This window comes from Salvelinus fontinalis, chromosome 9, assembly GCF_029448725.1.
Source record: "Salvelinus fontinalis isolate EN_2023a chromosome 9, ASM2944872v1, whole genome shotgun sequence".
Classification (NCBI taxonomy): domain Eukaryota; kingdom Metazoa; phylum Chordata; class Actinopteri; order Salmoniformes; family Salmonidae; genus Salvelinus; species Salvelinus fontinalis.
The window spans coordinates 7234734-7235379 of NC_074673.1; the positions used below are offsets into that span (position 1 = coordinate 7234734).

At 30.2% G+C, this 646-nt stretch overlaps 1 protein-coding gene across 2 annotated transcripts in view; it reads right to left on the bottom strand.

Annotated features, from left to right (window-relative positions):
- Positions 1-354: 354 nt before the first annotated feature.
- Positions 355-646, bottom strand: part of LOC129861977 (G-protein coupled receptor 22-like) — a 22313-nt gene continuing 22021 nt past the window's right edge. For both annotated transcript variants that reach the window (XM_055933229.1, XM_055933228.1), the window contains one exon: positions 355-646. This exon is cut by the window's right edge and continues 1889 nt beyond it. The gene's annotated coding sequence lies outside the window, so the exon portion shown is untranslated.

Genomic DNA, 646 nt, shown 5'->3' on the forward strand with positions numbered 1-646 from the left:
GCACCTGAGCTCAATTTTGAGTCTCATAGCAAAGGGTCTGAATACTGTAAATATGTAAAGGACTTCTGTTTTTTATTTTTAATAAATTAGCAAAAATGTCTAAAACCCTGTTTTCATTATGTGGTATTGTGTATAGATTGATGAGGATTTCAATTTATTTAATCCATTTTATAATAAGGCTGTAACATAACAAAATGTGTACTAAGTCAAGGGGTCATGAATACTTTCTGAAGGCACTGCGTTTGTATTTTGTGATGTTTGCTGTTGTCTTGTACACAGGTCTCACTTGTTAAAGAGATCTCATTCTCAGTTTTCCTAATTCAATGATGCATTTACTGTATACAAATACAAACATTCATTGAACACAACATTTATTATAAACATACAATGTATACAATGCCTACTTGTTCTATATATAATATGTATTCCTTATATACTGTACATGTCTCTCTCTATATATATATATATATTTCTACAGTTACCAAAAGCCATGCAATATCTACAGCTTTTATCAATGAACCCTCTAATGTACTTTGTTTTCAATAAATAGCAATAACTTATCCATCTCTGGTATTTGTACATTTACAGTAAATACACATACAGGTAACTGCCAAAATAAAGGAACCACTTGAGGAAATTAGGGATA